This window comes from Balearica regulorum, chromosome 2, assembly GCF_011004875.1.
Source record: "Balearica regulorum gibbericeps isolate bBalReg1 chromosome 2, bBalReg1.pri, whole genome shotgun sequence".
NCBI classification, from domain to species: Eukaryota; Metazoa; Chordata; class Aves; order Gruiformes; family Gruidae; genus Balearica; species Balearica regulorum.
The window spans coordinates 92727742-92744575 of record NC_046185.1 but is presented as its reverse complement, the minus strand read 5'-3'; the positions used below and the strand labels follow the sequence as shown (position 1 = coordinate 92744575).

The window sequence follows — 16834 nt, the reverse complement described above, 5'->3', positions numbered from 1 at the left end:
ATTACTCAGCCTTTTTCCATGTAATTAATGAACTAAGTGTGGCTAAACGTATTAACAAAGATAGCAGTATGCTAGGAGTGTTAGTTCTGCAAGGCTGGTTTCCATGCTAATTAAGCCATTCCTCCTACAAAATCTCTTAAAAGCCTAATAACAACTTCTGGCTAAATCCAGATCAAATACTTCATTACCTAAGCTGTTTAAAGGTGCAACTATACATGTGTGCATGCTACAGTATCTGATGCATCTATAAAATGCCTCTTAAAGCATTTTCATTTGCAAATAAACCTCACATGCATTTTTCAGATGTCATCTAGCTCAGGTACAGACCGGGGAGAAAGATAAGTGTATCGGTACCATACCACATCTGCTAGCCATGTTTCAACAGCAGTCCCAAAACAGTTATAACTGGAGTTGAACAAAGACTTGTTTGCTTTATAGATGCCAGGAGCCACGCACAGAAAATTGCTCACTTCTGAAACAAGTTATTCTCAGTTTGGGTTCTCCAGAGGTCAACATAATCATGTCCTGAAGTATTACTGCATTAACCAGCACTACCTGGTAGAGGGCTCAAAGATAACTGTTACGAGAGAACAACACGTTTTACAGTTCAGTCTATAGCAGGCGGCTCACCAAGCTGTCTGAGGAGTGACTATAGCCACCTAAGCTGTTCCAGATTCACACTCTGTACACAGTCACCCCTTTGTCCTCCTAACCCCACCAAACCCAAGGGGAGGGGCAAGAGAAAGCCCTGCAATGGGAACGTTGCCTTCCGTCATCCGCTCTGCTAAAAACGTGAGACATCCATATATACACCCAGCAACAGCTGAGGAAAGCCTTTACTTCTGTACTCAGTTTTCCTTGCTGGTGTCCGAAACAGAAGCTTTTCTTCACATTTTTCCTACACCTGACGTTCCCTCAGAGAAGGTGATGCTGCGGCTACACCGCCTACGCCATCCTGCCAGGCGAGCAGCAATGGCAGACCAGTAAAACAGAGAAGGATCAGTATTTTTTCCAAGGAGACTGACAGCGGAAAGATCAGATCAAGTGAGACTGCTCGCTATCACAGGCAAGCCAGTTTCTCTTTCTGCTTTCCCTCCTAACACAAAGCCACACTTGAAGAATTAAAAGTAATGAACATTTTCAACATATGGATTTTTATGACCAAAAACCTCAAAAGGAAAGAGAGTCAAAAGGTCTCTCTGCAAAAATTAATCCTGGAATTAACATGATTCATTTGAAAACTTACCAAGTGTTGTCTTATAAGAGTTATTATACACGAACACCTGTAAGGAGCCAGCTATTAATAGTACCAATGAAACCGTCATACAAAAACAAAGAAGTGCTACTTGTGGCACTATGATTAAGGCTGTGTCAGCAGTTTGATTTTCATGGCTTTAACACCCAGCTGTAAAAACGACCTTCAGTAGAAGCAAGCATATTGCATCTGTATCCATAGGGAGCACGGTTTCTGTTTTCACTGGGTAAAACACAAGAGTCAACTATATTTTAATACATAATCTCCAAATAGTAAGATCCAGAATTTGCAAGTCGTTTTTGGATATAGTCATTGCCAAATAGGGCTACACCTTAAAAGACAGTTTGGTAAATACTACCAGACAGAAACTTGGTAGAGCACAAGAAACTGAGAAATAAGAGTGTGCGATTTTCTATTTTGGCACACGTTCTTCAAGAATTAAAGGTATACCAAAGAAACTGTGTGCTAATACACAGTTCACAGCTATAGATCTTTGTAACTTGGCCACCATTTGCTTAAACACAGGACGGCACTAACAGATTTATGTTTGAAAAGGCACCGTTTGAGGTTCTTCAAGCAAGGAAATCTGTAACCAAATAATAAGCAGTGAGTGATTTGCCCTGTACACATACAAAATTAAGAGCCCCATTTACACTGACATGGGACCCACGTCTGTCCCAAACAAATGTGAAAAATGCAGCATTTCAAACAAATGTGTTTGGGATATACTACTGAAGAGGTTCTGCAATAAAAGAGCATCACCTTTTAAATAAAAGGCAGAGTCAACTACAAACAAAATGCAACTGGAATCCAAAAGAACGTCTTTCCATTGTGTTTTGATGCATCAGCCATACAGCAGGGGTTCTGGATTTTATTCTGTTTAATTATTAAGTTTAATTACAACAAGCATTGCAGACTAGCTTAGAAGGCTAGCACCCTTGAGCGCCTCAGTGTGGAAAAGCTGTAATGTCTCTTAGTTGTAATATTTAGTAAGATAGTTTAATTAAACATCGGATTTTAAAAATCTGATCCCCCCCCAAATATATAAACAGAGCCATGTTTCTTCCACGTACACAATGCCAAAGGCAGTACAGTCCTACTGTAGAGGTAGAAACAAGAGCTGTTTTTCCTCCTGGCCTTTCCTACATCTTTTCCCCTTATCCCACATTAAAATGAAACCTCCTCATAATCAGAGGAGCATGTAGAACTAGAAAGACATAAAGGCAACACACCTGACAAGTTCTGTAGATTTATGTCTTCCCCTCCTCCATCTTTCCCTCAGTCCCAAACATACTAAAGGGAAATCTGAACAAACACACAAATGTTAAACTAAAGGAAAAAAAATCCTATACTAACTGTTAAGAGTAATCTTTTAAGCCTTATTGAGAGGTAAGTGGCTTGGTTTGTTGGTTTTTGTTTTTTTTTTTTTTAAAGAGAGATCTGATTTGATAACTAGCCCATGCCATTCTCAGACATTTGAAAAAATCTTTCTTAGTGAAAGCACTTAAACCCATCAAAACCACCCCAACTGAAACTCAAGAACTGGTCAGGATCAAACTGGTGAATACTGAATTGCTTACAAGATTTCAAACCTTCATTAGGAATGTGGGCTTGCACTTCCTTCAAAAGAATCTCTTTAATTGATTTTTGGCCACCCTTTCCCTTTTCCTACCATCCAGGGCTATAAACTGGCCCCATCCTGTCCGTCAACACAGGCCATACAGGAGGTGCCAACATTTGTAAGTAATTATAAGGAGGTTTTATGAGGAGAACATGGACAGTCAACTTACATTGAAATGCCACAGTTACAGTGAACCAATAGGCAATAATATCTGAACTCTCCAGAGATTTAGAAGTAAAGCCATTACATTTTTGGCTGGGAGCATGGTTTAACATCAAAGTCACAGTACACATGTGATAGAAAGCAACATAAGACACATCACTGAGCCCAAGCAAGGTGGAAAGCAAACATAGCAGTCGGTGCCTCAAACAGAAAGACTAGAGCTTTGGGGACGGAGATGACAGCGGTGACAGCGTAGCTGCAGCGGTGTGTGGAGGGTGCTCAGGAGGCAGGTAGTGATTTGGGAGCATCGTTCCTCTTCAGATCGACTCCAAAGCAGCAGTCTCACAGCAGCAATACTTGTAAAAGCGCTCAGTCCTTTTTTTAATTGCAGATACACACACTTACTGTACAATAAGCTCTTATTATGAAGAAGAAACACCACAAGTAATGAAATCCTGTCACCTTTGCTTATCCTCTGGAGTGCTCCAGATAAAATAAATGCTTCCTCATTGCAAGATGCAGTGCTACTCAGGACAACACAAGCATAGGCCCCATCAGGCAGCCAGCCTAAGCACCTTTCACAGCCAGCAGAGCAGACATCCATGTAGCCATGTAATTCACAGTGCCAATCACCTTATCCTAGGGTAGGCACCTGCATTTGCTCAAATAAGCCTGCGATCTCTTAATCAGGTGGAGGGTCCTTGCTCACCAAAACTGCCTAGACTTAAGCAAGAAGGTTCTGACCCGAGATAACAGAACCCATCACCAGTAACACAGACTCATACAAAGGAAATGAAAGGACTTCAATTTATTAGTCAAAGTTCACCATCACATTTTGAAGTCGCACCAAGTACCTGCAAGAGAAACTTAACATACTTAACCAGTGTCAAGAATAAGCTGCGTCCACCATTGCGAGTACTGATTACAACATTAAATTATGCAGAAGATATGTATTTCAAATGCATGTGTGCTCTCTTATGTTTCCTGCTTTGCATACTTTCATGTTAGAAGTATTTATGTATCAGCAATAACTTAAACCATCATTTTACAGTTCATTCAATTTATCAAAATCAATATAACATTATTGCTTAGGGAACTTTAGTAGGCAAATTGAGAACAGAGTCTTAAGACAAATCTGTGCTACACTTCCCTTTAATTGATCAAGACAACAGATAGATGTGAGATCCAGGGGCATGAGTAAAACTGACCCCAGTCAGTGAGAGCTGAATTGCACTGCAAAAGGAATTAGCAGCCAGTATTTCCCCATCTAAGTTACTCTCCAATTTTAAGAAAGTCCAGTTTCTCATACTGGTTAAACAAGAAAAGCAGAGAACGTAATGATTTGAAATTCTACCTACACTGCACAAGTCAGGAAATCACAGTGTAATAATGCATTTCCACAAAGGTGTTTTTTATAACATGACGAAATAGTAATCCAGCATAACTGCAAGAGTACAAAAGTGCAAGGGTATTACTAACAGAAATGCAGCAAGTTGCTGAGGGAGGGGAACCTCAATCCATCCCACTCCTACCAGTTGCCAGTGCCAGCAATAGATGCCCGGAGAAGGATCACAGGTCAGCAGGAGAGCACCTGATGTGCAGCACAAAGGAATTCCAGCCACTCCAGCCAGTCAGTCAGCTTCATCGGGGGCCCAACTGAAATGCCTCTACGCAAACACACATAGCATGGGGAATAAACAAGAGAAATTGGAGATGTGGGCACACCTGCAGGGCTATGATCTCATTGGCATCATGGAGACATGGTGGGATGGCTCCTATGACTGGAGTGTTGGCATGGAAGGACACAGGCTCTTTAGGAAGGACAGGCAGGGGACATGAGGACAGGGTGTTGCCCCCTATGTCAGTGACCAGCTGGAGTGCATGGAGCTCCACCTGGGGATGAATGAGGAGCTGACCAAGAGCTTATGGGTCAGGATTAAAGGGAGAGCAGGGGTAGGTGACACTATACTGAGGGTCTGCTACAGGCCACCCAACCAGGAAGACCACGCAAATGAGGCCTTCTACAGACAGATAGGAGCCCTGGTCCTCATTGGTGACTTCAACCACCTTGATATCTGTTGGAGGGACAACACAGCATGGCATAAACAATCTAGGAGTATCCTGGAATGCATGAATGATAATTTCTTTCTCCAAGTGATGGAGAAGCCAATGAGAAAAGGTACCATGCTGGACCTTGTTCTCACCAACAAGGAGGTGCTCATGGGAATGTGAAGCTCCAGGGCAGCCTTGGCTGCAGTGACCACGAAATGGTGGACTTCAAGATCCTTAGGGCAGCAAGGAGGGCACACAGGAGGCTCACTAGCCTGGACTTCAGGAGAGCAGACTTTGGCCCCTTTAGGGATCTGCTTGGTAGAGTACCATAGGATAAAGACATGGAAGGAAGAGGGGCCCAGGATAGCTGGTTAGTATTCAAGGATGACTTCCTCCAAGCTCAGGAGCAATGCATGCCAACAAAGAGGAAGTCAGGCAAAAATGCCAGGAGGCCTGCATGGATTAACAAAGAGCTCCTGGGCCAACTCAAACACAAAAGGGAAGCCTACAGAGAGTGGAAGCAAGGGCAGGTAGCCTGGGAGGAATACAGAGAAATTGTCCAAGCAGCCAGGGATCAGGTTAGAAAAGCTAAAGCCCTGAAAGAATTAAAACTGACCAGGGCCATCAAGGGCAACAAAAGTTTTTATAGGTATGTCAGTGATAAAAGGAAGACTGGGAAAGTTTCCAGAAGGAAACTGGAGGCCTGGTTACCTGGGACATGGAGAAGGCTGAGGTACTCAATGATTTTTTTTTTTTTGCCTCAGTCTTCACCAACAAGTGCTCTAGCCCCACTGCCCAAGTTTAAGAAAGCAAAAGCAGGGACTAGGAGGAGGAAGAACCACCCACTGTAGCAGAAGAACAGGTTCAAGAATATCTAAGGAACCAGAAGGTGCACAAGTCCATAGGACCTGATGAGATGCATCCGCAGGTCCTGAGGAAACTGGCAGAGGAAGTTGCTAAGCCACTCTCCATCCTATTTGAGAAGCTGTGGCAGTCCGGTAGAGTTCCCACTGACTGGAAAAGGGGAAACATAATCCACATTTTCAAGAAAGGAAAAAAGGAAGACCCAGGGAACTACAGGCCGGTCAGTGTCACCTCTGTGCCTGGCAAGATCATGGAGCAGATCCTCCTGGAAACTATGGTCAGGTATATGGAAAATAAGGAGGTGATTGGTGACACTAAGGGCAAATCGTGCCTGACAAGTTTGGTGGCCTTCTACAACAGGGCTATAGCATTGGTGGATAAAGGAACTAATGTCAGCTACCTGGACTCGTGCAAAGCATTTGACACTGCCCCACACAACATCCTTGTCTCTAAATTAGAGAGACACGGATTCCATGGATGGACCACTCGGTGGATAAGGAATTGGCTGGATGGTTGCAGTCAGTAGCTCAATGTCCAAGTGGAGACCAGTGATGAGTGGTGTTCCTCAGGGGTCAGTACTGGCACTGTTTAACATTGTCAGCAACATGGATAGTGGGATTGAGTGCACCCTCAGCAAGTTTGCCGATGACACCAAGCTGGGTAGTGGGGTCAACACGCTGGAGGGAAGGGATGCCATCCAGAGGGACCTTGACAGGCTGGAGAGGTGGGCCCATGTGAACTACATGAAGTTCAACAAGGCCAAGTGCAAGGTCCTGCACATGGGTCAAGGCAATCCCAAGCACGACTATAGGCTGGGCGAGGAATGGATTGAGAGCAGCCCTGAGAAGGACTTGGGGGTGTTGGTTGATGAGAAGCTCAACATGAGCTGGCAGTGTGCACTTGCAGCCCAGAAAGCCAACCGTGTCCTGGGCTGCATCAAAAGAGGTGTGACCAGCAGGTTGAGGGAGGTGATTCTGCCCCTCTACTCCGCTCTTGTGAGACCCCACCTGGAGTACTGCGTCCAGCTCTGGGGGCCCCAGTACAGGAGAGACATGGAGCTGTTGGAGAGAGTCCAGAGGAGGGCCACAAAGGTGATCAGAGGGCTGGAACACCTCTCCTATGAGGACAGGCTGAGAGAGTTGGGGTTGCTCAGCCTGGAGAAGAAAGGTCTCCCCATAGCCTTCACAGCAGCCTTCTAGTACCTGAAGGCACTACAAGCAAGCTGGAAAGTGACTTTTTACAAGGACAAGGGGTAATGGCTTTATGCTGAAGGAGGGTAGATTTAGACTAGATGTTAGAAAGGAATTCTTTACTCTGAGAGTGGTGAGGCACTGGAAGAGGTTGCTCAGAGAAGCTGTGGATGCTCCATCCCTGGAAGTGTCCAAGGCCAGGCTGGATGGGCCTTTGGGCAACCTGGTCTAGTGGAGGGTGTCCCTGCCCATGGCAGGGGGTTTGGAACTAGATGATCTTTAAGGTCCCTTCTAACCCAAACCACTCTATGACTTTACAGACATGGTCAGTATGAAGAGTCCTATTTCTTTCTTGAATAACAAAGAACTCAAATTAGCAAAAAAATCTTCTCATTTTAAAATGCAGAAAAAGGACTAAAACAGTTGCACTATATATTCAACTATAAAGGGCTGCAATAAGAATATAGGAACATTTAATGCCTATCAGGTGACCTTCAGAATTTTAAGAAATCAAATACATGAAGCAAAACCACACAGTTACACATTTTCAGTCTTGGATCAGCTGCGAGTATGACTGTTTCCCTAAAATGGGCTGGCAAGGGCATAAACTGGTTTAACTCTTAATCTGCATGACTTCCTTGCCTTCACATCTTCAAGAATAATACTCTATTTCACCTTCAAAAATAAAATTTATGCTACTGAGCCTGCAGACCTACGACCACAGAGCCCCCGCTGCTGTTCAAAGACCAGCCAGATTCCGAAGTGTCCCTTACCCTGCCCAGCATCACTGCAAACATTGGGGGGGTGGGGTGGACAGGACACACAACAGACCAAACCAAAACCAAACTTGTCAACGACAAATATTCTGTGAAGTTCTGCCAATACAGACCAGGCTTGGGCTTCAGAAGAGCAACACTTGCCCAGTAACTGCCAATTCAGCACCAGCAAAGCAGCTCCTGGGCTGTGTCTTAAGCATTCCCATGAATCAGATACCTCACAAAGCTTCTGGCGTAGACCATCTAGAAGATGGAAGAATATTATAGTTTGTTTGCAGGTCTGAAGACCTCTGTATCCTTTTTATACTATAGGTCCTATAGGATTTTAATGGCATTTTAATTTCAGAGGCAAACAGCACACTAAGTTTTGCAAGAATATGTTGACAGACTACTACCGTATAATCATGGGAAAAGTTACACTGACATGAAAACCACAATTATTTAGTTGTATGAAATCCAGGAAGTGTAGCCAGAACTTTCAGCATTTCAAAGCTAAACCCACTCCATAGTAATGTTTACACTTTGAGAGCACTATCAGTTCTAAAGAAGGCAAGGACAACAGCCAAAGATAGAGTGGCTGTTCCTTATCTTTCTAAAAGAGAAATCGCAGTCAATAGGAACCTACAGGTCACCACCAGTATCACTGACTAACCTAGCCATTGCTAATCCACCTAAAGAGATCCTGTGTGTTCCAAACAAATGTTAGGAAAAAAGCAAACAAAATAACCATACCCTATGACAGCATGCCTGCAATTTGACAAGTAACAGCCAAAAAAAGTCAGATGATGTTTCCCAGTTCCAGAATAGCACCAACAGAAGTGTACAGGTAGGGACTACAGTAGTAGTCAGAAGGAACTGCAGTGTATGAAACTAGAAGCATAAAAATCAGAAACAGGGTATTTATAGGAGCAGTCAGGAGTATTCCCTGCCTGAGTTTGGGTTTATTTCCTTCTAAACATATATACCATTCTACACACCTTGCGAAAAGCTTATTTCCATTCATAAAATGGTAAATATGTTCAAGCTACTTCTGGCACAGGTTCAGACATTATAGGATACAAATAAGAGAATTGTCTACCATTTTCAAGTTGCTATGTGTTTTCTGATGGGGGCAGGGAGCGTTGGGTGGTTTAAGGCTTCCATTGCAGTATGGTGACATGCTACCTCAATGCCTACGAATATACAAAACCAGCTACAGTAGATCTGACAGCGCACTTACCCACATGCTTCAGCACTATCCTCGAAGGTGGAGCTCTAGAGATTTTATGTCATATATATAACAAAGAACATTGTCTCCTCAGGAACTCGGAAGAGGGGAAAAGAGACAAGAGGCACATATTTAATAGCTATGCAGGTATCAAATTTGCAGCAGGGACAAGGTATCTTCTCATTACAGCAAAAGCACTCAACTAGACATTCAACATAGCAAATTTTTTCCTTCCATTAGATTTCACCACAGGCTGTAGAAATTCTCCTTTGAAAAAAGTTTCCAAGCAGCAATAAATGGGTCAAATGACAGCTAAAGCAAAGCTCTGCAGAAACCTTCCCTAAAATTTGACTGTATCTTACTACATTTGATAGTCAGATTTTTCCAGAGCAAGCATATTTTCTTCCTGTTACATCAAAGGTGTTCAAGCACAGGGAATGCAGCACAAGCTAGTTTATCTGCTTGGAAGCTCTTTGCAAAAAGCCAAAATTTGTGGCATCCCACACCCAAGGCAAGTACATTTTTGTGGCTGACAGATCTGCTGGATCACTGTAGTTAGCTGAGCATCAATACAAAGGCATTGTGGTATTGTCAACTTCTAACTGACCAATTTGATTGCATCATGCAAGCTGTATCATTATTCAGTGCAACAGAGTTGCCTCAGGGTAAAGTATCAAATACTCTTCAATGGTAGTTACTGCTGAACTACAAACAGATGATAAAGTCAACTTACAATTAAGTCCTTCCACTTAATTTGCTTAACTGTCAGGTGACAATTTTTAGTTACAAAGCAAAATTCACATTTCCCATTTTTTTTAAAAAAGACCCTTTAACAAGAAGAAAAACTCCTGAAGAAGGAAGCCTGCCTTAGGTATACTATTTTGTTTGTATTTGAATAAATGACAAGAAAAATTGTTGCAACATTTATATTGCATATAAGGAAGTTCAGTTGTTTAATGACACATGTAAAAGCACAGGTGACAACAGATAAGCTAGTTTACAGCAACTTGTTTGGCAGGCTTTACAAAAGCTTCATTATGGATTTAGATTAAGTCTGTGCACACCCTAGAAATGGAACAAACTATAGGGACTTTCCAATAATCAGGAGGCTGGAGAGAATTCTACTCTTTCACCTCCTTAACTTTGCTGAATTGAAAATTCTGAACATAACTGCATCCTCCAGCTCATACACATATGACACAGAGGAATTACTTAGCTGATGTCCTGAAAAAACCAAACAGTGAATTCATATGAAAGAAGCAGATGACAAAAATATTAAGAAAAAATCTTTTATTTTGCTCATTTGGCTAAAAAGCAACCAAACTAGCAAGAAAAGATATAGCACAAGAAAGAGTACACACCTGTGAGAGGAAATTAGACACCTACCATATGCTGACTTGCTCTTGTGTCATTGTTTACCTATTGCTTCAAGGAAACCATGCTTTCCAAAATAAGCTTAAGTTGTGCTGCAGTGTAGGAGAAGCAGAGCTGTCAAGTTTGCAAGAACAGATACTTAATCAGGACTCTACTCCAGACCCAAAAGTCTGGAGAAGCTGGGATAAAGTTGCTAGAAATTGTCAAAAGACAGAGAAAGTACTTCTTGCCTCCCAGGCTAAATGAAAGTGTAGGTAAGTGAAAAGAAACTCAGTCTCAGTACTCCTCAGAAATAAGGTGTGGGCAACAGCAAGCACCACTAAGATGAATACCAGTATCACAACTGCACTGAAAAACCTTGTATTCAGCTTCCTTGGATTACAAGAATCAGAGTGGTAACTTTGATGCGTTCTTCACGCAGGCCATCAGCAGGTTTAAGTACTCCATTTTCCTTGTCCTTCTGCATAGCTATCTATTTTCTAAGAAACTGACTCTCTCGTGCAGAAAGCTCAACAGCCAAAAGGATCTGAAAGAGACAGAGGAGAAAAAAATACCAAAACTTAGTGGGAGAAGATGAAGCCACAGGAGAAAAGGTAGGAGAGTTCTCTCTTCAGTTTGGATTTGCTGTAGGTACATAGAGAAAAGGGTACTTCAACTTTTAAATTTTAGTAAATAGAGAAATACACATTCTGTCTACACTGAGGGTCACCAGTCTTCATTTAAATAAAAAAAAATAATCAAGAAACCAAGAGAAAACAACAAGACTAAGCAAGTAGCATGCTTCTGGCAACAGGACACTCTGCTCTCCTCATCAGTCTAGGCAGCAATGGCAACAGCTCCCCGTGGCTATCCACAGCATCAAAGTTTTGTAAGAAATGTTGCTTGGAGGAAGTCAGCTTCCCAAACCACGTATCACGTTTCTATGTGTTTCATATCTTAGCACTGTTTAACATGAACTTTAATTTTAAGTTTCCTGGAACATATTTGTATTTTATCTTTCACAGCAGGTACACATCACAGTATACAGTACCTTATAATTCACTTGCTGTTCATAGTGTTTTCTAGTCCACATCCTGTACACATGCTGTTCAAACACAAGGAATCAGACTGCCTGCACTGGTCCTTGAGTTAGTATCTGCTAGCTGAGCCAGACTACCAGAACTTCCCTCTCCAGTAAGCAGCTAGAGAATAGACTTCACTGGCAGTCACAAACACTGAGCAAAGCTGTGGAAGGATGGGAAAAAAAAGGGGAAGTTAATACATCAAGACAGGCATGCGCTAATCCTGTATCAGCCACACTTTTTACCACATACACGTTCTAGCCCACTTACGTTCAAACACCACCAACAACTGAACTATTCTGAAAGGCAACGGACTACAGCTGGAATCCTCTGGGCACAGACAGAGCAGCCAATGTCCTGGATTCCCAGTTTTTGAAGATTACAAAAGCCCTGCCAGTCTGCACATATTGTTGTGGAGCATGAAACAGATCAAAGTAAAGTGTTGGACCATCCACTTAAGAGTCCTTTGGTAAGACGTCAATGCATTACCTGAATTAGACTGTCTGGTAACCCTCCTCCCTTCAAAGGGGGACCCAAGCCAAGACAATAAAGATTTATGTATTTTTCTAAAATTAAGACCTGTGCTTTCAGATAATATTTAGTCTCTTATTTTGGTATTTCTTACACTACTTTTCAATAAAATACCATTCTCCTCAAGAGTTTTGGATAAAACTCAATAGCAACGCTTATTTATATCCTGTAAAAGGAAAGACCTGGAATTATATTTTAGGCAAGCTTGTGTTTCATGCCACAGCCACTATTCATTTGCTGCAAAGCTTTCAACAAGATGCCTATGCCATCCTCTTATCACAAAGTGCAGATGTTCAACTTCTGCTACTGTGGAAGACTTACAGAATCACACAAGTATATGTTGGAAGGGACATTAATAGATCACCCAGTCCAAGATCCCTGGCTCAAGCCAAGGTCAACTAGAGCAGGCCGCTCAGGGCCACGTCCAATTTGGTTTTGAATACCTCCAAGGAACAGGCACTCCATAACTTTCCTGGCCAGTCTGTTCCAATGCTTGACCACCCTTGCCACTTAAAACAAAATAACTCACACTCACTCAATGTTTAAATGAAGTTTCTTGTATTTTACTTTATGCCCAAATTAGCATTCCTACATCTCTGCAACATTAAACTATGATAAGGATGCTTCAGACATCTGAAATTCTCACTCAAGACAACTCTGGCTACTCAAGAGACAGTAGTTGAAAGAGTACCTGGTTTCAACCAAGACAATATTTGTTTTAATGAAAAGGCAGCAATGCTAACGTTTAGCTTTAGTCAGTTTCAGCAAAAGCTCTCATTTCCATGCAGAAAAGCAATCCTTTGGATTTTATCCCTGACCTGGCAAACCAATGTCTGCTCTCTGGTACAATGCACAATAATGTATCTCTGCATCTGCCTTCCAGGTATATACACACTCCCCAGTGACAAAGAATCCCTCACCACTTGATCACAATAGTTAATAAAGAAGCCTTTTCTAAAAAGTTAGCTGTTTCCTTTACAATTCTTCTCCAAGAAAAAGTTATTTTAGCCACAGAGTATTAAAGCATTTTATGGTCACAGTCCATACCAGCTATTTGTTACTTTTTTTTTTAGCTATCAAGCAATGAGTCATGTTCCCTTATTACTGGTAGTTTGCCCCACAGCACCTATCTTGCTTGGTTTCATTCTCAACGGCCAAATTTAAAAACCAAACTTAACCTCAATTCTAAACAGCAACTCCTGCATTCTCAGTAATCTTTTCCCTTCTCGATATAGTTAGCCTTTCTTAAACTAAGAACTGTAACACCTGCATAAAACTTGAAGTACACATGTATAGGGCTTTAGTGTGTTACAGGAATAGCAGAGGCCATAAGCAACTGATCAAACTTCTGACACTAGAAAGACAAAAGCAGACCCCATATTCTATGTCCATCAACCAATTAAAGAGACTTTTTTGCATTTCTGCATGCACACTCACTTTTCAGACATTTACCCTTAGTGTTCAGTTGAAACTTCTGAGGCTGTACCTTAAGTCTGTCAAATTCAACTGCTGTTTGGGAAAAACAGCAAGCAAGGGAGCAGAATCTGCTGCTAGTACAGCTGCTGCAGGAGCTCTCACTCACAAGGCAGAAACACAACTGCTTTCTTCATCTACAATTTACAGTAGCCTCCGGCCTTGTATTCTAGTGCATTGCTTCATTCAAAACTGAACTTTGTAAGTGCTCGTTGAATGCTCTTCGTCTACAAATTCTTACCTTACTGTCTCTTCAAGTAAAGCAGGACAACACCAGACACAAGATAGACATTATTCACTGCTCATAATCCAGTGACTGAGGGGGGAAAAGTAGAAACATCAGCATATAACCTCATAGTTAGACTCAGAGTATTTCTTGGTATTTCTCCAAGAAGTCAAACATCTAAACATTCTTACAAGCATCAATGTACAGAAAGACAATCATATTGATTGCAGTGCAATCAGACTTTCTGGAGAGTTAGTTAAATGCAACTTTGACAACATTGTTTTCTAAGCACTGTGACAAAATGTCTGTTAAAAAACACTGCTTTAGTATCTTCCCCAAGCAAGAGACAAGACAAATATCTGCACATCTAGAATTAAATTTGTTAGTTATACTGGTATTTGATTCTAACCTCCCATTTTTACAGAGTAATTCTTCAAGGTATTACAGTTTGATAAATCCAGCACATCCATTTTGGATGATGAAAACATCCAGAGTCACATTCTAGTTTTGTAAAAAAAAATAATTTCATTTTAATACACACAACAGGCCTGATTAATTCAGAATACTTTTCCTTCAATGAAGAAAAAAGTGCTATGCATTACTCACAAGTAGCCTACCAGCAGACCAATACCTACGTGACACTTCAGAAGTGTTTTACCCTTCCAGCCACAGCAATTGCCCCACTCTGGAAGTCATTTTATCAAAACAGTGAAGTGTGGTTTGTCCCACTGCTATGGTGGGAGAAGGGAGATAAGAGAAATCTCAGTACTACAAAAGGAGTGTACAGTTCCACCAGCTACTTGCTTAGGGTCTGTTATCAGTAATGCAAGTGGTAGAATGATACTGATTTCACTCTAACCCCACTGGTAAGTACAGAATTTGTAGAGGTTCCTTTGATTTCATGGAGACTAAGGTCCAGCCCTTGCAGTCAGAAGGACATTTGAATCCTGACCATACAACTACTCAATTTGTTTTCCTTTGTGGCTTCACCATCCATATTGCAAACTCCTTCTGTTACTTGGCCAAAGCTCACAAAAATCACCTTCCTGTCAGTAACGTTCTCGCAGAGGCCTGTCCTTTTAGCATCCTGTATCTAGAAGAGAAGCAAGCCACATGAACTGGTTTTAACTGGTGCAGTAAGCTGGCACATGGCACAAGCCTCCAGTCACTCACTATACAGAAGAACTTGTGCAGACAGCCCATCCCCTTCTAGCACCATGTAGAGTTTTATGAATCCCTTTAGATGCCCCTAAAACAGAAGTTACAACTGTGCCACATCACCACAGTATATTTCACTTAAGAGCTGCATCATCAGTCAATTGTCCCATTGTCAAAATATAGCCCTACCTGAGCTCAACTCTTTCTCCATCATAGCAGAAAGAAAATCCCATCTTTTGTCAGTGGAAAAAATGGACAATCGAGATGTTCACGGCTATACAGAAGTTCTGAAAAATAAAATGAGTTGTCTTATTTCAGCACTATGATTAAGCATGCTTGGTGTGGCATCATCTCAACTCAGGAAGGGCTGCTACAGTTCAAGCAGCACCTTGTTTGGCTCGAGAGTAGTCTAGAGACAAAAAACACAACTCTACATTTGCCTAAAATTGTCACGGCCCAGTTAGCTCAATACTTATCTCCCACTTATCCTTGTTCCAGGAACCAGGCACCACAGGGCCTTAGTTCAGCAAATACTCTCAGAATACACTGGCCACATGCAAACAAAAGCGGGTTCCTTACACAATGCAACTGTGCCAACTTGCTTTTAAATTAAATTTGCTGTAGCAGAAGGGGCCCGGTTTAAATAAGGGGAGTTTACCATCCAATTCTCTTCTATGCCTTCCTCAGTCTGCAGGCATCCAAGCCTTACCTGCCACCTTGAAAGAGCACCAGTTCCAAGGAAGAACATAAAACACACCAACTCTCTTTAGCCCAGTAATTAAAGTAACTGCCTGGGAAAGAGAAAGCCTGAGCTCTAGCTTTCACTTCATCATATTTGTATATTTTACACATGGTAATTAAGTTTAAAAACAGATAGCACTAGGACTTTCTCCCCAGAGGTGGGACACGCAAGTCTGTATTCTCAAGCAAGAAACAGAATCCAGGTCTCCCATTTCTGGGTGAGATATCTCCAAATAAAATGAAAGCTATTACACAAAAATAAAGGAAAGGAATGAAAGAGGGGAAGGGAACAAGTACTACAGTGACTTTCTTTAAAGTTCATCTAAGAGAGGGACAAGGATTCCCAGCAGCAGATCTCAAAATGATGGAGGACTATAGGACCCCAAAAGAGGCCACTCTCAACAGAAAACTTCCATCCTCAGCCAAGAGTTGGTACAGTCTTGTCACTAAGGCACCCAACTTCACTGGCTAACTTTCAGGTATCCCAGGCCTTTACTAGCTCTGGTTCTCCACATGTTCCAACACTAAATAATATGCCTGACAAAGGTTAAATTCAGAGGGAAGAGCTGCTTTGAAAATAGAAAAAAATAATATAGAGAACACAGTACTGAGAATCAGGGCATTGTAGCTACAGGCCTCTAACTTACTATCTTTGATGAAGAGAAATGTACTTCTGCCAACAAACTGGAAGACTGTTCACACAGCACCAAAGTAGTCCTTGGGAAAGCTCTGACTGTGCTCTTGCTAAAAATAAACATTAAGCAAAAATGTTAGTATACACAGCTTATTAGTTTTCTTTCTCAGACATATATCTCCTTGTCAGACAGCCACTTGGAGGGGTTTCCTCAGCCCACTATTGGCAGACAGTTGCTAACCCATGGGAAGAGTACACACCAAAAAGCGTTGTGAGAACACACAAGAACAGACATAATGAGGTAAAACACAAACAGCAGGTGAAACTTCAAAGCACAGTGGAGGTTCTCTGGGATAACAGACGAAAGTTGCTATGACACTATATTGTCTCTGGATTTACTCCCTCACAAAAGGTCAGCTGGGTCTTGTACTATAAAAAAAGCATTGACTAACATTGTCTCAGAGTGAAAGAGCAACACATTTGTTCTGACACATACTTTTCCACAACGC

The 16834-nt window shown here is 41.9% G+C and overlaps 1 protein-coding gene and 1 long non-coding RNA gene across 2 annotated transcripts in view; both read right to left on the bottom strand.

Moving 5' to 3' along the window:
- The window catches only part of GMDS (GDP-mannose 4,6-dehydratase), a 432191-nt gene that overhangs the window by 413441 nt on the left and 1916 nt on the right, over positions 1 to 16834 (bottom strand). The gene's annotated exons all lie outside the window — the stretch shown is intronic.
- On the bottom strand, positions 10135 to 13795 carry LOC142600440 (uncharacterized). Its single transcript, XR_012833918.1, has 3 exons — positions 12415 to 13795; positions 11532 to 11725; positions 10135 to 11027 (listed from the first exon to the last, which is right to left on the bottom strand). It is a non-coding gene; the product is annotated as an uncharacterized LOC142600440 (long non-coding RNA).